Genomic DNA, 21,919 nt, shown 5'->3' with positions numbered 1-21,919 from the left:
TACAGACAGACACACACACAGATACACACATACATATATGTATGTTAGACCACTCAGAAAGAACTACCATCTAGACCAAGGGTCAGCAAACTTTTTCTTTAAAGGGCCAAATAGTGAGTATTTTCAACTTTTTTTGGCCATGCAGTCTCTGTTGCAACAACTCAACTCTGCATTCTAGTGCAAAAGTAGCCATAGATAACGTGTAAAAGAATGAACATGGCTGTGTTCCAATAAAACTTTATTTACAAAAACTGGCCACTAGTCCAGGGACTGTAGTTTGCTGAGTTCTGCTCTAGGGAAAATTAGTAATAACATACTTCCAGAAATACATGTCTTTTTTTTTTTTTTTTTTTTTTTTTTTTTTACAAAAACAGAATCATACTACATAAGCTATCTTGTATGTATTTAAATATTTATGGGTGTCTGTTATGTGCCAGCTCATGGAAAGTAGTGTAGACAGTGGTGAACGAGATGGACCAGAGACTCTGCTTTCATGGCGTTTATTGCAGGGGACACACTGTGAACGCAGTAAGTGCTCTGAAAGTCACGCGGGCGGCTGTGTTAAATGCTTTCGTGTATCATAACTTTTGCTACAAATTCCCTATTCATGGGTGTTTAATTTCCTTAATTGCTTCTGTTGTAGATTACACGGTCATAAGAATTCTTGGAATTAAATCTTTATGAAAAACCATCATTTTTTACTTAGGCTGAATTCCTTAAACTGGAATCGCTGAGTCAAAAGGCATACGATTTTTTTTTCAGCCTTTTATTTGCTAGGCATTGCCAAACTACTTTCTAGAAAACTTACACCAGCTTAGACTTTCACCTGGGCTGACCTTTTTTCTTTCTTACTTCCTTTGTGCAACAAATTGAGTTTCATGAATCGACAAAGTAAAATGAAAGTGGCGTAAATCTAAGCCATGAAACAGAAATGAAGAGATAGGGAATCGTTTGAGAGAGAGGAGCCCTCTTTCAGATGTTTTGTCTCTGGGGACATCCTGTGATTTGATCCCTATATAATGGTTAGAATTAAATCTCAGAGGTTCTTTAGAGCTAGCGGACATCAGTTATTAACTGCCTTCACTATGTGCCAGAAACTATGCTCAGCCCTTCATCTGCCTGATCGGAATTAAGCCTCAGAACAAAATTGAGCTGAGAAGCTACAAATGGCCTGATGGTGGAACAGGACCATGACCATATCTCTTTGAACTAGAGGAGAAATCTCAAGCTGGCAGCCTTGTGGTCAGTTTTCTTTGGCTCACACAGTGTGGCCCCGTACAGTGTGTAAAATTTTGTTGACATAGCTCCAACCATTTTAAAACTGGAAAATGTCCCATAAAATCCCTTCTCAAGACTTTGCAAAATTTGCAAGATCGAGGCACACCAGGGTCCCATTCCCGCTTGCTGAAAGTTGAGTGTGTCAGAGGGTTTGCTCCTTCTGCACTGGGACTTACATTCCGGTAAAGATATTATTGAGCTAAGATTGGCAACCCCTCTGAATTCCATCCTCTTTCAAACCAGTAGTGACTTTACTGTTGGGGCAGGGCAGAGGTGTGGGGACAGTGTGTGTCCTGCCTCCTCACCCAATCCACTCCTCTTATGTAGTTGATTGCCTGAGTTTGTGGTCGTACTGTTAATCACTGGGCTGTGGAAAAAGACAGGACTAAGGAGACGGAGGCTGATGTAGGTCCAGCCACCACTGCGACCCATCATGGGCCCTGGTGGTGGGGACACTTGAACTGTTAGGTGAGGGCACACCAGCTGTTGGGGGACAGTGGGCAAGATGACTCTTAGTTTCTCGGCTTCTGCCTCTGTCCTCTTATGTACTTCTTTTTCATTTGTGCTTTGTTCATCCTCCAGATTCTTTTGTCATGCGTGTCACCACCATACTTGGCCACGTGGAAAAGGTCTCTCTACTCCATCTCACCTTAGAAAATAGACTTGGCCATGAAGGGCACACAAGGAGTCAGACCATTGTCTCCTCCCCTTTCCTCTAGTATCTCTCTGCCAAATGGCACTCCCCACAGCCGGGCCCTGTGCCCACCTGTCCCCTGCTTGGAGCCCAGGCACAGACTGGTTTCCTGCTAGGAATGGTTCTGGCATTTGCTTAGCTCGTAACTCTGTATGGCTGGAGAAAAACTGGGGCTCTGCAGGCCTCGTGGCTCTGGGAGCCAGAGCTGGGCTATCTCAGGTCTTTACCTGGCATTGTATTTATTTGTATGTACCTGTATAGAGCCATATTGTGCAAAGAAGAAATTGCTGTTACATATATGTGCTTCCCATACCCTAAGCAGTATGCCAGGTAAGGGGGTGCCAGGAAGGAAAGGACAATCTGAGAGTCTGAAGGTACCAGCAAAGAGTAAGAACCAAATCTGAGTGCGGTCCCTGCAATAGCAGGAAGTAGATTTAGGGACTCCCTGGGGCCAAAGGAGCCAGGAGAAGGCGGCTTCTATAAGGTGCTGCAGCAAAGTCTCTGTGCCAGGAGGGGGCACATTCCTGCCCCACTTCCCCCATGAGCCCACCTGGCAGCCTCTGTCTTCAGCAAACTCTCTCATCTCCAGATTTCTGAAACTGCGCTCTCCAGTATGGACGCCATTTGCCACGTGCAGTACTGAGCACCTGGAAGGTGGCTAAGCCAAGGTGAGCTGTAATGGAAGTATAAAATACAAAGACTGCTCGAAGACTCTGTACGTGCAAAATATCACATTCATAAACTCATAATGGTCACATGTTGAAATGATCATATTTTGGCTATCTTGGGGTCATATATGCTACTAAACTTGATTCTGTCTGCTTCTTTTTACTTTTATTAAGAGGCTACTGACGTTTGAAAATTACCTATATGCCCCTCCTTTGTGGCTCATGTTCTGTTTCTGTTAGACAGTCCTATTGTACAGCGCTCCCTGACTCAGCCACGTCAAATGTGCTTCTTTCTGGCTTCGCTCTGTATTTGTTACACGCAGGCACACTCACACATATGTGTGTGTATTATGTATAATAGAATAGATACTCTCAGTCTCCCTAGGTATAAGACAGGACTCATGTCTCCTTACTCTGTGTTTTATCACTGTCTGCCCAGGTGCCCCTTTTGCTATTAGACAGCCAATGCATGTTTCATAATGATGCTTTTATGCATTTGACAAATATATATGGAACCACTAGTCTGGGCCAGGCTCCCCTGGGAACTTAGTAAACTTTCACTCAATATCTGACCTAATTCCCACAGGGTAAGAATTATTAGTTTTGTTTCACAAATCAGGAAACGGAGTAGAAAGTTGGAAATGACTTGCTCAAGATCACCTACTGTGGCAGGAAACAGGATTCCAACACTCTTTGGTCTGAATCCGAATCATGTCTCCTTTCCACTTGAACATGATCATACCGCTGAGGATTCTTCAGGCCAGGCCACTTGCCCCCTAAACCCTGTCTTCTTATGTGTCTATACATACCTATTACATGCTTGTTAATGGTCTATCTTTCCCAGGAGACTTCACAGGAGGATAGAAACTACTCTTCTGAGCAGTGTTGCATCCCTGGGGCCTCGCTCTGTTGGACATATGAAGGAATAAATGATAGTCCCTTCTCCTCCCCACCATTACAAAACTCATGTTGATTTCCGTTTTCCCTGGAGAGGATACAGATAGGCATAAAACTCTATAGCCATTTTCGCAGCAACTGTAATGTTGTAAACATTCATTTTGTATTTTATTTATTTAGAGCTCCATTATGCAAAGAAAGAATCATTTATGTGAGAGTCTGGGGAAGTAATCTCTCTTTCCCTGCTCGTCCCTCTTTCCGCACGTTACGTTATCTCAGACCAACATGACAAAACCCAGGCATGTGTCTTTTGTCAAAATGGAATGTGCATCCTCACAACAGCTGTGTGTTAGATGTTGCCAGAGCCTTGGTACCAACCTAGGACTGTGGGCTTTTCAAATGATCTCGGCATAACTTACTCATTACGGAAGTGGCGAATGGATTGTAACACGCCAAGACCACTTAATGGTGATAAGACAGGAAACCATCCTGCCCACCAGAGAAGAAAGGCAGCCAGGCATGAAGAGAGGAGCATCAAGCTGTAAACCATAGGAGTGGTCACTGGTCTCAGCTTTGCCGTTGACTCTCTCCCCGACCTTGGATGAGCCGTGATTCCTCATGTTGTGAACCTTAGTTTTCACATCTATTAATTCGAGGACATTAAAATAGATCAGAAAGGATAGCAATGTCTACATCTACCCTGTATAACTATTGAGAACAGGAGAAAAAAAAAGTCTTGGGCAAAAAAATCACAAGACTCTGGAGTCTGAGTCCGAGATCTGAATTTAACACCCGGCTCCTCTCAACTAGTTGTCTGACTTCAAACCGGTAATTTCACTTGTCGGGGTCTTGATTGCCTTTTGTTTGTGTAAAATGTGATCATTAGACTGAATGACCTTTTTTTTAAAAATGTGTATTTATTTTTGAGAGAGAGAGAGAGAGAGAGATAGGATGCTAGTGGGGAAGGGGCAGAGAGAGCACGGGAGACACAGAATCTGAAGCAGGCTCCAGGCTCTGAGCTGTCAGCACAGACAGGGCTCGAACTCACGAACGATGAGATCATGACCTGAGCCGAAGTCAGACACTTAACTGACTGAGCCACCCAGGTGCCCCCAGACCGAATGATCTTTAAGTTTCCTTTGTGGTTGGAAATATGTACATGTATTTGGGTAGAGATTAGAGGGTGGATTTTGGTAGATGCATTCACTAGCTTTTGTCCTTCCTAGGAGGGGACAATTATTTAGGAATCAGAAAATTTTTTAGGGTCACATGGTGTAAAAAATGTACAGTGATTCCTGTGTGAATGCTCTGGAAGCATATTAATCTCCTTTTCATTAGAGCCATGAGTTCCTCTAAACAAATGAGAGCAAAATTTTGGTTGTCATCATAAGAATCTTCATGCACAGGTTGACCTTCTATATACAGTCCATTTCTGTCATGTCTGGTTGTCTAGTCTACATTGAGTGGTTATGTAGTGTTGAGGTTGTGTAGGTTATGTTAGAGTTAAAATACATGGTCTTTTATTAAGTTGGTTTCATTTATAGATCTTGAGAGGCCTTGGGGTGATAAAAATCTGAGTTATGCATTGCATTAAGCAGAGTTATATAAAGCCTGTTGAATATTAATTTTGTAATGATTCACCTTACAGTTTTATGAGACTAGATATAAAAAGATACTGTGAATAATTGAACCTATGGTCTATAAAATGAAGTCTAGAGAAGAGAGAATAATTAGAAGTGAAGAGGGCCAAGCCTTTTCCTTCTTCGCTGAGATCAAGTTAATTTAATCTCATCCCCTTTCTGCAAATTCAGGCTTCCTGGTTTCTTAAAGCATTAGATGAATGTGCGGTATAGAATACAAAGCTAATAAAATGTGGATCTTTTCCACCATGTTATTGTTTTCATTAGTTTTAATGTAGCCTCTAAATATATTTTAACTTTATAGTCTGAATATTTTATATATATCCTCTTCAGGTTGCGTTTTTCAAAACCGCTTCTAAAATAAGGCAAGTTCTTGCACATAAGAGATAGAAGTACTTATATTTCTTATCTTTCAAATTGTACTTTGTGTAAGTTATACAAATGGGCAATAAGCATGTGAGAAGATGCTCGATATTATTAGCATCAAGGAAATGCAAATTCAAAACGCAATGAGATACCAGCAAATACCTATTAAAGTGACTAAAATTAAAAGACTGACAATACCGAGTGTGGGTGAGGATGTGGAGCAACCGGAACTCTCACACACTGCTGGTGGGATTTAAAGTGGCAAAGCCATTTAGAACACACTTTTCAGTTTTGCTAAAATTGAAAATGCCCTTATTAGAAGACCCAGCCAGTCCACTCCAAGGTATTTACAGGAAAGAAATGAAAATATATGTCCATGCAAAGATTTGCCCTGGAGTGTCGTTATGGTTGCCTTTTTCGTAGCTCTAAACTGGAAATAATCCAAATACCCATCAGCAGGTAAATGGATAAACCGTTTGGGGTCTAGCCATACGATAGAATACCGTAAAATAAAACAAAATAATTTAAAAAAAGAACAAACTACGAGTATGTGCAACAATATGGATGTATCTCAAAGATATCATGCTTAGTGAAAGGAGCCAAGCACGCAAAATTTAGACTATAGGATTCAACTCCTATGAAATTCTAGAAAAAGCACACTAATATCTAGTGACAGAAAGCAGAGCAGTGGTTGCCTGGGGCAGAGGTAGGAAGCAAGAGGGAGGATATCGTACACAGGAACATAATGGAACTTTTCAGGAGATAGAAATGTTCTATGTCTTGGTTGTGCTGATAAGTACAGAAGTGAATATATGTCAGCATCTGATGAACTGAACACTTAAAGTGGGAATATTTTATTGTATGTAAATTATACCTCAGTAAAGTTGATGTTTAAAATGCCTTTTGGGGCACCTTGGTGGTTCAGTTGGTTGAGCGTCTGACTCTTGGTTTCCGCAGAGGTCATGGTCTCCGGGTTCGTGGGATTGAGCCCCACATCGGGCTCTGTGCTGAGTGCAGAGCCTGTTTATGATTCTCTCTCTCCCTCTCTGCCCCTCCCCCACTCACTTGCGCATGCACGCTCTCTCTCAAATAAATAAACTTTCAAAAATAAAAAAATAATAAAATGCCTTTTGCAATATCTTTCGCTGGTTTATGAGTACCCCTAAACACTGATCTTCCAAGATTTTGATTCCAAATCAAGTTTCAGTATTTACTCATTGTGAGATGGAGTCTGATACACACACATACAATAAAATCGGTGTAACAAGTATTTGACCAACCTTTAGAATTGCCCCGAGAAACAAAAGAGATGACAAACTGGTAGAAATGATTTATAAATCATGATACTGTGCAGAAAATTGCCTGTTGCTAACCCTCCGTAGTTCACTCTGCCAGTCAGAGTGAAATTACCTTGGTATGGGGCGCATGTAAAATTAGTTGAACCTCTTATCTGGGCCCCAAATGAGCTCCCCGCCGATTGAATGCCTGGCTAGTGTACAGACTATCCTAGCAGATTTCCTTAGCATTTTAAAAATATCCACCTGCCTCAGGCCATGTGACACAGTGATCCACCCACTCACACCGTAAACCCTTCACTTCCAGCGTTGACAAAGCTACACAATCATTCCTCCAAGTCAAGATACACTGTACGAGTCAGCTTGTCAACGAGGTTTTAAGTTTCATCTGACATCTCCCAAGAATCCTCTGCTTTCAGAGCAATGAGCTCTAAGTTGGAGGCTCTAACCTAATTGTGGGGTAACAATGAGGTTGTTCTTAGAGAAGCATAGGTCTCTTCTGCACATTAACAACTTGTAGCATGGGCAGGTAATTGCGTTTTGATTCTGAATGGACAGGGAGCACTGAAAAGTTGGGTCCTGCTTGAATCTAAAACAACACATACATTCATTTGACAGAAAGTCATTTAAAAAAAATTTTTTTAACGTTTGTTTATTTTTGAGCAGAGAGGGACAGAGCGTGAGCAGGGGAGGAGAGAGAAAGAGGGAGACACAGAATCTGAAATAGGCTCCAGGCTCTGAGCTGTCAGCACAGAGTTCGACGCAGGGCTTGAACCCGTGGACCGTGAGATCGTGACCTGAGCCAAAGTCAGACACTCAACCGACTGAGCCGCCCAGGTGCCCCATTGACAAAAAGTCATTGAGTACTGTGTGCATTGTCCTGGACTCTGGGGGTTCAGCAGTGAATAGGACAAGCAAGGTCGGTCTCCTCGGGGAGCTTACGTTCTAGTGGAGGGGTGGGTAGCCATCAAGTAAACAATGTAATTTCAGGATCATACGGGAAATACGCAAGGGTAGAGAATAACACAAATGCAGGTTGATACCATACAGGATATAGTGGTCAGGGAAGATCCTGCATGTTGAGTTGGGAAGATGAGGTGGAACCAGCTGTGTGACAGTCTAGAGAAACAGTAATCTGAGCAGTGAGGACTGTAAGTGAGAATGAGCTCGGCAAAGTAAGGAAGGAAAAGGAAGCAAATGTGGGAAGTATCAAGGGTGGAAGAAGGACTGTCGTGAAACGACGCTTCAGAGGTGGAGAGCAGATAAAACTTAAGTTTTATTCCATGAACATGAGAAGATATTGGGGCACCTTGGTGGCTCAGTCATTAAGCATCCGACTTAGCTCAGGTCATGATCTCACCGTTCATGAGTTTTAGTCCCACATTGGTGTACTCGAGCCCCACTTTGGGTGAGCAGGATTTCCGCTTTGAGTGAGTTTGAGCCTTGCTTTGGGGGAGCCCCACTTCTCTCTCTCTCTCCCTCTCTATCTCTCTCTTTCTCTGCATCTCACCAACTTGAACCCTCTCTCAAAAAAATAATAATAATGAGAAGTTATTGAAGGGTTTTAAGCAGGGGGAAAAATTATCTGATGTGTAAATATGGCCACTATGTGAAGAAGGGATTGTCTTGGGTCAAGTGGAGAAATTAATAAGAAGACTGTTGAAATAGTCTAAGGGAAAGATGATTGTGGCTTGGACTGGACTGGTGGCATTAGAAATAAGGAGATAGGAACAAATCGAGGGGCGGACCATAGTGGTAGTGCTGCGAGGGTTGGAGCAATGGGAAGTGGTGGGGAAAGCATCCATAGTTTTATGGTCTGAGCAACTAGTAGCTAATGGAAGTCTTTATTAGGAGACCACCTACAGTGATTGGTTATGGTGTCTGTATCCTTGCTTTGCCTTTAGGACACTGACCAAATGACTCTGAAGATTGAATAGCAGTTAATTATTTGTAAACATCCTGTGAATGGAACTCAGGTTGCAAAGACTCTGTTATCTCTCTTCTGTGATTTTCCAGACATGCTAATAAATGAGTGCTGGAAATGTCATGATTTTCTAATCACAACCTTCTTTTCCTAAAAGCCATTTCAGCCAACATCCGTCATCAGTTCAGAGCAATATCCAAACTCTTTCTAGCTCTTGTTTACTGCTTGTATGCCACTATTCCCAACACACTCACTGCCAAGGAAGTACTTTGAGGAGTTTACTTGTGCTCTGGAAAACTTTTGGGAAGGTTGCCTCTTTTTGTTAATTATGGCTTGGGGATTACTTTGTCAGAAACTCGGAAGCCCAAGAGTCTATAAAAATTACAAGGTATTATTAAATATTTAAATATTGCTCATTTCTCCATGTAGTATGAGATTTGGGCTGAGACTGAATCTTGGGCTGTTTCGTTTCCATGTTTACCATCTTGTATAGGGTCACAGATTCAATTTTGCCTATTAAGCAAATTTTAAATTTGCTTCAAACAAGCAAGAATGGCATTAAATTGCCTTGACCTAGGCGCGTTGAGATTTTGTTGTTTCTCTGTATTCATGGAGAGTAGTGAACATTAGCACTGAAACAGAAGCATCTCAGTTTGTGAAAATGCTGTTGGAGTAACGATGAGAAAAATCTTTTTAAATGTTTTGCATTATTTTCTTTTGCATTATAAAAATAACCTAAGCCCGTCCTAGAAAATTTGGAAGGTACAGGATCAAAATCAGCCATAGCCCAATCACAAAGAAATCCATGTGATGTTAAAGTTTCTCATAAAATGTTAGTGTGGAAAGGGGCTTGTTGGATTATCTGGTCTAACTTCTCATTTTGCACGTGAAGAAACTGAGGTGCGGGGCAGTGTGGAGTTTAGAACCCAGGTTTTCTCAGTTTTGAGCTGTTTTCCTGATTGCTGATGTGGCTTCACAAGCAGTCTAGATTCTTGGGGTCTTAATGGAGGCTCAGTATCTACCACACCCTCTTTCTGAGCAAAGGGGTTGTGACATCTTAACACTGGGCATGCACGTGGCTCCATCTGCCCCCTAGTGTTCAGGAGGATGCATGGTCTTAAATAAGGATGGTGTTAAATGGCCTTGACTTGGAGAGCATTTCCCAAAGGGTGGTTTTTGAGCCACCTGCATCAGAATTATCTAGGATGCTTGTTCAAAAATGAAGATTTCTGGTACCCACCCCTGGTTTGTGAAATCAGAACCTCTAGAGGTGGGAGTAGGAATCTGCTTTTTTAACAAACTCAGATCCATTGAAAAATAATACTTTGTCAATAAGAATAAAACTTCCCATATTGAGTCATTCAAATTCTCTAACCTGTGATAGATAGACGATATCTATCATACATACATACATACAAGTAAATGGGTAAAAAGTTTATGACTCCACACAAAGAAACTGTCGATGGTTATCTCTTGGGAGTAGAAATAGGGTAAATGGGAGAATGAAGGCTTCTCTGTTCCATATAAGCTAGAAACCTGGATTTTCAGAACACAGATGTGTTTGGAATTCCCTTTATAAGTATGCCTATGGTCAAGCTATTTCTTTGAGAGACTAGAAATGTCTGCAGATTATTATTTATTTGCTAGTATGTGGCCAGTGGGAGAAAGGGAACACTTCGCTGATATAAGAGGACATAGAAGGATCAACCAGGGGACAAGGTGAAATCCAAGTTCGTTCATTTGTTCACTCACTTATTTATTCAATACCTATTCATTCACTACTTTGTGTGTACCGGAAACCATTTGAGGTGCTGAGGACATGAGAGGGAATAAGACAGCAGGGTCCCAATTATGTAGAGCTTACAGTCTATTATGGAGAAACACCAATAGAATTAAACAAGATAATTTTAAATGGTGACAAGAGCTGTGAAGAAATAAAGGAGCTATGCCATTATGAATGATTGAAGGGCTATTCTCTAGTGGGAAGGGACAGCCTGAGAGGTGACATCTGAGCTGAGGCCTTAGTGGCAAGAAGAAATCAGCCATGTGCATATCTGGGGAACAAGTTTCCATAACAGGAGGCTGCAAGGACAAGGTCCTGAGGAGAAATTAGCTTGATATATTTGGCATGTATAAAGAAAACTGGCATGGCTAACACGAGATTCAAGTTAAAGTTCAAGAGGAAGACAGGGCCAAGCCACATACTGTAATCATGCCACAGTAAGCAGTTTGGATTCTATTTTAAGTGTAATAGAAAGCCTCAGGAGACCTACATTCAGGGAAGGACAGTTGATATCTTCAGATTTGAGGTTTTTTAAAAAAAAAAAAAAAAACTACTTCAGCACTCAAAATTATATAGAAACTGGGAGTCTAGTTTTAAGAAAATGTGCAACTACTTCAGGAGAAAGTTACTGGGAACCACAAAAGAAGAACTAAAGAAATGGTAGGATATACCATATACATGGAAAGGAAAGACCAATATTATAAACTGCTGATTTTTACCAAAGAAAGGATTTATAAATTCATTGCGGTTCTGAACGAAATCCCAACAGCATTCTAAAATTGAATGGAAATGTAAAAATGCAAGAATTTGGGACACCTGGGTGGCTCAGTCAGTTAAGTAACCAACTTCGGCTCAGGTCATTATCTCATGGTTTGCGAGTTAAAGCCCCATGTCAGGCTCTGTGCTGGTAGCTAAGGGCCTGGAACCTGCTTTGGATTCTGTCTCCCTCTCTCTGCCCCTGCCCCCCAAAGAATAAGTAAGCATTACAATTTTTTTTTAATAATAAATAAAAATAAAAATTCAAGAACGTAATAAGGGAGGTTTGCAAAAGAAGAAGAAGGAATGAATGTTTCCCCTAATTATCAAAATATTTATAAAACCATAGTAATTAAGACATTATGTTATTGGTATAGGGGTATTGAAAAATAGATCAGTGGGACAGAATAGAGACTGAACAAATATAGACCCTTCCCTGTAGACCCTATAGACACAGGAAGCATTGAAATTCAGAATGGAAAACATAGAATATCAGAAGTAAATGAGTATCAGAAGTAAGTTATTTCTCCTTATGGAAGAATAAGTTTCCAGATTTACACTTCGTACAAAAATAAATTGAGGTGAATTGAAAACCTAAGTATAAAATGTAAAAGTTCAAAACCTGTAGGGAGATAAAAAGAAAGTATCTTTATACCATTAGGATAACGTAGATTTTGTAAGCTAGAGACACAATACCACACTCAAGAATAATGAAGTTGATGGATTTCACTATGTCAAAATGTATAGCTTATATAATGTATAACAAAATAATGCCATAAAATTAAAAGGCAAGTGACAAACCAATAGAAGATATTTGCAACCTGAAATAACTGACAAAAGCCAGGTTTCTAGAATCTCTAGCAAATTCCTGTAAATCAATAAGGAAAAGTCAAACTACCCAGTAGGAAAAATGGGCCACTTACTAACAGTCCGTGTCTTGAGGGGAAGACATGAATGAGTAATAAAAATGTGAAAAGGCTTTCCACATCACTGATAAAAGCAAGAAACGACAGTTTAAAATCCCAGGATAGCATTTTATGCCTGTCGGAGTAGCAGAAATTCAAAAGGTTGAATTAGACAAGTAAAACTTGGCAAGGAATTGAGATAAACAGCACTTGGAGAATAAGTTGTCATCCCCCAGTTACACTTGAGAATGCACATATTCCACAACAGATTTTCCTGCAGACAGAAAGTTAGCAACATTGTTTCTCCAAGGAGGGGCACTTGGTATTTTGTGAGGGGCAAGTCTCTGTCCCTCGAGACTTTCATGCACGGTAGAAATTTAGCATCCCTGCTCTCCTCCACCCCCAATTCACAAAAGAGCTCTCTCCCATTTTCAGATGCCCCCAGGAGAGCTGGACTTAACCAGGACAAAGTCCTGCAGGTATACATAGGGCTGTCACAATACTAATGGGCCGGGACAGCCTCTGCCACTGAACAGAGGGATCTGGACTCTGGAGGAGGATTGTGAAGGGTGTCCATCGGAGCATCCTTTGTCATGATTGGACCCCACCCAATAGCCGTCAGTCCAGAAAAGGAGAATTAAACTATGGTATGGTTGTATTATAGAGTGCCATACAACAGTCAATGACCTAGATCTGTATGGACCAAAATGAAGATGTCTCAAAAACAATGTGGAGTACAGTAATATACAGCATGCTACACTTTATAAAAACTGTAAAACCTACACTACTGTAGGATATGTTGTTTTGGACACACACACACACACACACACACACACACAGGCATATCCATGTGTGAACTGGAGGGGTTTAAGTTCCATGTGGTTCTATTTCTCAAAAGAGTTAATGAATGAGAAGAACAACATTAGTTCATTTTGAGTGACGGCACAGTGACACGGACAGGAGTTTGTCACATCATCCTTTGCATAATGCTGTATTTTCGCCAGCACTCAGGCTGCTGAGTGGACAGTGGATGGGGCGAATGGAAGGGTGAGCATGGGAGTGAGCATGGGACAAGGGGGCAGTGAGGCTGTGCTGGAAGAAAACTCGGGCCCGGGAGGAGCCAAGTGAGGACCCCAGCATCCCTGCCAATACTACTTTGAACTCCAAGGGCACGTGACCACTTTTCTGCTTCATTTCTCTATCACCTAAAGGTCTTTCTGGAATAACCCTTCCCTTTATTGCTTCCTCTGTCTTCCAAGCTATGATGTTGTCACCTAAGCAGGCCAAAGATTTGTTGGCTGCCTTTTTTTTTTTTTAGCAGAATGAGACATTCTGTATAAACAATTTAAGCCCTCTCTATCCCCATCCCTGCAATTACGCTCCTACATTTCTTTTTTATTTTTTTTCTGGAGCATTTTTTATTGTGGTAAAATATACATAATGTAAATTTTACCATCCTAGGGTCACCTGGGTGGCTCAGTTGGTTAAGTGTCCGACGCTTGGTTTTGGCTCAGGTCATGATCTCACGGTTTGTGGGATGGAGCCCTGTTACGGGCTCTGCACCGACAGTGTGGAGCCTGCTTGAGATTCTCTCTCTGTCTGTCTCTCTCTCTGCCCTTCCCTTGTTTGTGCTCTTTCCTCTCTCAAATAAGCTTTAAAAAAAAGTTTACCTTTCCGACTATTTTTAAATGTGCAGTTCAGCAGCGTTAAGTACATTCACAGTGTTGTAAAACCTTCATTGCCATCGGTCTTCAGAACCTTTTTCATCACTCCAAATTGAAACTCTGTGCCCATTAAACAATCACTTCCATTCCTCAGTCCCATATGCTCTGATAACCTCTGTTCTACTCTCCATCTGTATGAATTTGACTACTCAAGGCACCGCATGCAAGTGAAATCATACAATATTTGTCCTATTGCATCTGGTTCATTCCAGTTACCATAGTGTTTTTAAAATGCATCCACAATGTAGCATGTATCAGGATTCCATTCTGTTTAAAAATGGATACTGCTCCATTGTATGTATGTACCACGTTTTGTTTATCCATTTATCTTGTCAGTGGACACTTGGATTACTCCTGCCTTTGGGCTACTGTGAACAATATAACATATAATGCAGCTATGAACAGGTGCACAACTGTCTGCTTTCAGTTCTTTGGGGTATGTACCCAGAAGTAGAATTCTTGTATCTTATGGTAATTTTATGTTTAATTTTTTAAGGAGCTTTCAAATCATTTTCTACAAAGGCTGCACCATTTTACATCCCCATCTGCAATGCGTTCTAACTTTTCCTCATTTTCACCAACATTTGTTATTTTTCACTTAAAAAAAAATATCCCACCTAATGGGTATTAAGTGGTGTCTTATTGCGGCTTTGTCCTACACTTATTTTATAATTAGTGTTAAGAAAGCCTCATACATGTCTTCTGTTCAGTTGATTGGTCCCTAATATCCATGTTTTTTAGTATTTCTGCATTTCTTTAAATGCATGCCATGAAACACAGGTCCTATTATAAGCTTCTGGCACTGGGGGCTTGGGGGCATGAGATGGGAGAGGTTAAATTGGGAAACAGTGCAAACAACAGCAACAACAACCACCTCCTGCAAAGTCATAGCAAGTGCATATTTAACTTTGGCAAATTGAAGACGTTAGTGTGAGTTGGTATCCTGACCCTCCTGGCAGTTCTCAGTGTCTTCAAGCATCTTACCATGCCGAGGGCGATTCGTAGGCATGTTTTTATACAGGGACCCATAAAGAAAGCCACCTCTTTCATGTGGTGCTCAAAAGCAATTTTATCTGTTGCAACTTTGAAGGAAAACCTGGCCATATTGATGATGACGTGCGATGGTAGACTGTATGGTGTGGCACTTTCCCTAAGGGATTCCCAGTGTTCGTTCTGATCATTCACAGTTTTCAGTTTGAACTGACTTTAGAAATTACTTCCAATGCAAGATGCAGTTTTACTGTATATCCTCCCCTTGAAGTTTGAAGCATATATTTTCCAGACCCTGAAAAGTCCTACAATAAAAAAAAACAAAAAAAAAAACAAAAAACTGACTACCATAGATTAAAGCAGGAGTTGGCAAACTATCTCTGTCAAAGGCCAGATAGTAAATACTTTTGGTCTTGGGTCTCTGGCACAGCTATTCAGCTGTGTGATTGTAGCTCCGGAGCGACCAGAGGCAATCTTTAAATGACTGGATGTGACTGTGTGCCAAAAAACTTTACCTGCAGAAACAGTCAGCAGGCTGGATTTAATTTGCAGGCGATACTTTTCTGACCCCTGGTTTAGATCGTTGTGACCAAAGGTTGTTGAATCATGACCTTTCCCACCTTTATTTTTTAAAATTTAAAACCTGTAATAGACCCTTAGGGGCCTGAATTCAAATAGCAGAGGGCTTCGAATCTTTATGGGTGATGCTGAATGTTGATGGCATGTAGCAGGTTTGTCGTTTTTCTAGTACCTGGTTTTGCACTGCTGTGGCAACGGAAATAGTTACTTAGTGGGCACTATGGGCTAAATTGTGTCCTAAGATTCATATGTTGAGGCTCTGACCCCCCGATACTTCAGAATGTCACTATATTTGCAGAGAAAGCCTTCGAAGAGGTAATTAAGTGAAAATAAGACCTTTACAGCAATCTTCGAAAAGAAGAACAAAACTGGAGGTGTCACAATCCCATATGTCAAGATACACTACAAAGCTGTTGTAATCGAAACAGTATGGTACTGGCACAAAAATAGACATGTGGATCAATGGAACAGAATAGAAAGCCCAGAAATAAACCCATGATTATATGGCCAATTAATCTATGACAGAGGAGGCAATAATATCCAATGGGAATGGATTGGATAATCCATTTCTTTTCAACAAATGGCATTGCAAAAGAATGAAACTGGACCACTGTCTTATACCACACATAACAATAAAATGGACCAAAGCCTAAATGTGACCCCTGAAACCATAAAATTCCTAGAAGAAAACATAGGCAGCAATCTCTTTGACATCAGCCATAGAAACATTTTTCTAGATGTCTCCTTTGGTAAGGGAAATAAAAGCAAGTTAAACTGTTGGGACTACCCCAAAATAAAAAGCTTTTGCACAGTGAAGGAAACCAGCAACAAAACGAAAAGACAACCTGCTGAATAGGGGGAAATATTTGCAAGTGATGTATCCAATAAGGAATTAATATCTAAATTATACCAAGAATTTCTACAACTCAACACACACAAAAAACAAGTGATCCAATTTAAAAATGGGCAGAAGACATGAATAAACATTTTTCCAAAGATGATATACAGATGGCCAATGAACTTGTGAAAAGATGCTCAACGTCACTAATCATCAGAAAAATACAAAGCAAAACCACAGTGAGATATCACCACACACCTGTAAGAATGGCTAAAATCAACAACATGAGAAACAACAAGTGTTGGCAAGAATGTGGAGAAAAAGGAACCTTCGTGCACTGTTGATGGGAAGGCAAACTGGTATAACCACTGTGGAAAACAGTATGGACGTCCCTCAAAATATTAAAAATAGAATTACCATATGATCCGGTAATTCCACTGGTAGGTGTATACCCAAAGAAAATAAAAATACTAATTCAAAAAGATACATGCACCTCAGGAGAAACCAAACCTTGTTGCCACCTTGACCTTGGACTTCCAGCCTCTAGAACTGTGAAGGCTGTTCAAACCACTCAGTATATGGCATTAGTTATGACAGCCTAAGCAAAGAGGTGATCATATCTCAGGCATCCTAACTCACTGAGACCTTGAACTTATTTGCTCACCTGTAGGTTCTTAATATGACAAGTATCCTTCACTGAATTTTATGGGTGAAGTTACACGATATGTTCTAATTGCATTTGCATATTTGGTATATTCAAAGATCTTAAGACATTTCCCTCCTACACATTAAGAGTTGAATTGTTGAATATACTCCCATAGTGCTTTTAACTTATCTTTCCTCTGTTCTCTTTAGTCTTCTTTAAAACACTATCCATTCCGTTTCTATTCTTGGGATCTGGAGTTTTCAAATAGATGCATATTTCCTGGGTTTACAGTTGCTGCTCATTACAGGTAGGAAGTCAGAGTATATTGGGCCATGGAATCAAAGAATTTACTAGCTATTGTAGATAAGGTTGCTATAAACATAAGGGTGCATGTATCCCTTGGAATTAGTGTTTTTGTATTTTGGGGTAAATACCCAGTCGTGCGACTGCTGGCTCATAGCGTAGTTCTATTGTTAACTTTTTAATGAAACTCCACACTGTTTTTCCAGAATGGCAACACCAGTTTGCATTCCAAGTGTCCATCAATAGATGAATGGATAAAGACATGGTGTGTGTGTGTGTGTGTGTGTGTGTGTGTGTATAAAATGGAATACTATCCAGTTATAAAAAGGAATGAAATATTGCCATTTGCAGCGACATGGATGGAGCTAGAAATTACAATGCTAAGTGAAATAAGTCATTCACTTTCGAATGTCCCCTCTCTGTAAAGAGAGATTTCCTGTTATTCTTCCTTTCTAATCTTACTCTAATAAACTTTTACCTGCTGCTTAAAAAGAAAGAAAGAAAGAAAGAAAGAAAGAAAGAAAGAAACCAGTCAGAGAAAGACAAATACCATAGGATTTCACTCATGTGGAATTTAAGAAGCAAAACAAATAAGCAAAGGAAAAAAGAGAGACAAATTAAGAAGCAGGCTCTTTTTTTTTATTAGTTTTCTTTATTTTTTGAGAGGCAGAGAGAGACAGTGTGAGCAGGGAAGGGGCAGAGAGAGACGGAGACACATAATCGGAAGCAGGCTCCAGGTTCTAAGCTGTCAGCACAGAGCCCGATGTGGGGCCGAACTCACGAACCGTAAGAGCATGACCTGAGCTGAAGCCGGATGCTCAACTGACTGAGCCACCCAGGCACCGGAAGCACACTCTTAATAAAAGAGAACAAACCGATGGTTACCAGAAGGGAGGTAGGTGGGGGGATGGGTGAAATAGGTGATGGGGGTTAAGGAGTCCACTTGTGATGAGCACCAGGTGATGTATAGAAGTGTTGAATCACTATATCATACACCTGAAACTATTACAACACTGTATATTAACTGTACGGGAATTAAAATAAAAAAAGAAAAACAAAAACAACAAAGAACTTACTAGCTGTGTGTCACCTCAAACAAAGTATCCTCTTGCCCTGACTCAGTTTCCTCATCTTCATAAGATAATGATTCCTATATGATTTTCACAGTTCTCGGAAGCATTAGCTGCAATGTAAGTGCTATGCCCTGTGCACTAAATGGCTTATGGTGGGCACTCAATAAATGATTGCCTTTCTGTCTCTTCTGCCCTGTTATCCAGGCTGCTTGTTATATCACTATTTACAAGGTCTAACCCCCAGTCTAAGAACTTATGTAACCTGGTGGACACATGGAAGTTGTAGAGAGATGTTTTGATAAAGCAGAAAATGTACGGAGTCACGATGGTGCCAGTTCTCCATGTGGTTCTCCTGCAGGTCCCCTTCCCTCTCTCGAAGCCTCAGTTATCTTACCGTAAAGTGGGGCTGGGACTACACTATCTCTCTCGTATATTCTATACCCAGTATTTTCCCTGGAAGCCACGGGGTCTAAGGAGATGGCTGGATGTGAGAGGTCTTCATTCTGATTTCATCCTACCCAAACCATTACTGCAGTCCCATGGCTACACTCTATCAACATTAGATCCCACTATTTAAATTTAATTTTTTGTTAGCATTTTAATATTGAATTTAACACACCTCACATAAAATTAGGGTCTTACTGGCTTTAAGATTCAAAGGTAAGTGAATTAGTTTGTCTCCTAAAATCTATTTTTGTCCTAAAAGGATACTGCAAATATTGCCCACAAGAAACTCCCAGCTGGGGTACCTGGGTGGCTCAGTCCATTAAGCATCCAACGCTTGGTTCTGGCTCAGGTCATGAGCTCATGGTTTGTGAATTCGAGCCCTGCATCAGGCTCTCTGCTGACAGCGCAGAGATTCTCTGTCTCCCTCTCTCCGCTCCTTCCCCACTCATGCTCTTTCTTTCAATATAATAAATAAACATTAAAAAAAAAAAGAAAAGAAACTCTCAGCTCTCATTGTGGTGGAGCCCCTGGAATATCTCGCTCCTGTTAGAAAAGATGGGTGTATCATATGGCATCAGTAAGGAGACAGGAGCAAAGGTGCTGATGAACAAATTGTCCTGAATTCTTTCTGCTTCCGGCTGCCATCTTCCACTTCACGCCTGTGTCCATGTCCAGGGAGAGCTGAGGCTCAGGTGGAATGGGGAGGTGCAGTGTGGGATGGTTGGACAAGTCGAGTTTTATTCACCCACACGGCAAAACAGTGAATGCCACACCTGCTGCTTCCGCCTTCTTGTCCACTTTTTACACACTCCTGGGTGTGAAACAGTTGGGCCCACAGCTGACAAGAAGCACACTTCCTGACTTAAGGAGAGCTTCCGAGGGATAGCTGTTTCCTTTTCTTTTATAGAGAAAATGACAAATACATATAAATGAGCATCTTAGGGCGAAAGACACACACTAAATTTCATCAGTATTCATGACATGTGCTTCATTCTCTCCACAACTGACATCTGTTAAAAATGAGATTTGGGAGTGCTATCCTGGTTCCAGTAATTCTGTAACATGGATTCTGCGGTGATGCTTTATTGATTTCTCCCACTTTTGTCACCCTGAATTTACAACTACTGTAGATAACTTTCAGGCCTGCGGAATCTCCTTCTACAGAGCCGGTAACACTGTCTATTCAATGAAATGCATTATGTAAGAGGCCAAATCATTTAGTTGTTGAGAACAGCCTCAATTTCATTTGTATGTCGAGATAGCTCTATTTTAAATCTCGTTAGGTAAATTTCTAAAACAGTGATTAAACTGTAGCCAGCCAAGGGAAAACTAGAAATAAATTAGAAGTGTCACTGATTTGAGAACTCTAGTTCTTTCCTGTGTGCCTACAGAAATTAAGGAGCGTCTCTTTTCTGGGTTACAGGCTTTGGTGAGAAATCCTGAAGAAAGAATGTGTGAAAGAAAAAGATGACAACTATGCATGGCAAACAAAATCCGAAGATTATTACAGTGAAAGCAAGAGGAAGTCAGAAGAATACCTACTAGTAAAGGTAAGTGGACACCTGTAAATGCTGAACTCTGATGCTGAACAGGAAAGTGGGTTTCTACATGTATGTGTGTGAGTGTATATAGACTTACCAAGTGGGGATAGGATCGGATAGGATAGGATAGGATACATAATATGATCTACCATCAAAATATCTGTGTTCTAGAAATGAGGAAGAAAATTAGTAAATACAGTTAATTCCTTACTCTCAAATAAAAGCTAGCTGCCCAAAAGTTGAAAAATAGACTTACCTTTTACAAAGGGGTTCTCTTTTCAGAAAGCAAAAGAAACAAAAGCCAAAATAACCAATGTACTAACTAACTGTGCTGTGCCATTGACACATTTCCTACAATATATTTCCAATATTTTATACCCACAGTTGTAAAGTTATTATCTTTTTGTTCTCAGTTGAACACTGACTGGCTTAAGTCCAGAGGACAATTGAGCAAGCTAATAGTTGATTATTTTTATACATGCAGTGATTTTCATCCTTAGCTTTCTTGTAGTACAGGTGTGCTCTGTACCTTTAGTGTTAGTCCTTTGGGTCTTTCCCCTATTTTCCATGGCTTTTTACAATAAAATAAGAGGGAAATTGAAATATTTCAGTGGCAGCCCAAACTGGAAACCAAACTGCCAGGCTCGTGGCCAGTGCTAGCCTATGATGTCTCAGGATGTTTCTACATTAGGTGATCTCAGAAATCCATATTTGACACTGTCCATATTTGATTTGAGGGAGATTGATGTATAATGTGAAAAGTATGAGTTGTATCCAAGCAGAATGTACAACAGTTAAGGACAGCATTTACACAGTCTCTCAAAATGCTTCCCTGAGTGAAATAAACAGGTGGATTGCAATTTCCACGCACCAGCCCGGCTGGAGAGGACTATCCTTGAGCAGTCAAAGACATGGACTCAAGATTCTTGGTCTTCCACTGACCACTTCTATGACTGTGGTCAAAATGGCTCATCTTCCTTCGCCTCCGTTTTCTTGGGTAGATGAGGATACGTGGACGAAATGAGTTAATATTATACAAAGCACTTGGGAGAATGGTGAGCACATAGAAAGTGCTCAGTAATTAGTGGCTGATTTTATCCTTGAGTAAAGTGTCCTTCAGAGATGGAAATCTCTGTTGTTTTCTGTGGAGCAGAGAGGTGGAGGAGCCGAAAGGGTGCAGAGGAAGTGAAGGCGAATATGTCTCACCCTGGGCGCGTATGCACCGTCCACGCTGCTATCTTGGGAACCCACGAGCACTAAGAAGGATAAAAGAAAGCTGCAGGGTGCTCAATGTGTCTCTCAAACTCATAGTCACTTAGGTGCTTCGGGAACAATTGGAGAATATAAACTTAAGTGGTGTAGGATCTTAAATTACAAAACAGGTCATCTCAGACTCTTGGCTGCAATCTGTAAGGCACGGTGTGATCCGGCCCTAGCCGGATTTATCTCCAACCTCTCCCACTTGCATTCTGGGCTCACTCATACCTTGTTCCTGACCCTTTCAATCACAACAGATCCTTTGCACACACTACCCGTGAGCCTTTGCACACACTACCCAGTGCAGCCTGTGTA

General features: G+C 40.9%; 1 protein-coding gene across 5 annotated transcripts in view; it reads left to right on the top strand.

The window, feature by feature from the left end:
- FRMD4B (FERM domain containing 4B) overlaps nt 1-21,919 on the top strand; it is a 321,761-nt gene that overhangs the window by 81,549 nt on the left and 218,293 nt on the right. For all 5 annotated transcript variants that reach the window (XM_078442821.2, XM_078442822.2, XM_078442825.2 and 2 more), the window contains exon 2: nt 20,230-20,356. The gene's annotated coding sequence lies outside the window, so the exon portion shown is untranslated. The remainder of the gene's footprint in view (nt 1-20,229; nt 20,357-21,919) is intronic.

Source organism: Panthera onca, chromosome A2, assembly GCF_046562875.1.
Source record: "Panthera onca isolate mPanOnc1 chromosome A2, mPanOnc1 haplotype 2, whole genome shotgun sequence".
Classification (NCBI taxonomy): domain Eukaryota; kingdom Metazoa; phylum Chordata; class Mammalia; order Carnivora; family Felidae; genus Panthera; species Panthera onca.
The sequence above is the reverse complement of the archived record's forward strand: the minus strand, read 5'-3'. Positions and strand labels throughout refer to the sequence as shown.